This window comes from Hippocampus comes, unplaced genomic scaffold (assembly GCF_001891065.2).
Source record: "Hippocampus comes isolate QL1 unplaced genomic scaffold, H_comes_QL1_v1.1 scaffold2, whole genome shotgun sequence".
In the NCBI taxonomy this organism is placed as follows: domain Eukaryota; kingdom Metazoa; phylum Chordata; class Actinopteri; order Syngnathiformes; family Syngnathidae; genus Hippocampus; species Hippocampus comes.
In genome coordinates, this window is record NW_017805139.1 from 4,585,211 (window position 1) to 4,585,602 (window position 392).

Here is a 392-nt window from a genome sequence, read left to right on the forward strand (position 1 = left end):
AAAAATACCAAAAAAATAAAAACAAAGAGGACATGCCCCCCGCCGCTCCGCGGCCGGCGCCGCCGCCACCTATTTAGTTTTCCCCCCGCTCCGGACTCGGGGGGCCGGGCACGCCGCCGCCTCTGCCGTCCTCCTCCGCCCTCCTTCGCCCTCCTCCGCCCTCGGTTTTTACTCGGCCGTGGTGTTCATCAAATAGTTCGCTGAATCGTTTCGATACTTCAATGGATGCTATTTTCTTAACATTACGGTGCGAGCATGCGACTGTAACACAGAAAACACGGTTTAAACTGTCGTCGGAGATCGCGGCCGCCGCCATGATTCAATGTTGTTGACAGACGACAGGGCAGACAGGCAAATGATGCACGCGCTCAACGTGAATATCGCGAGAGTTT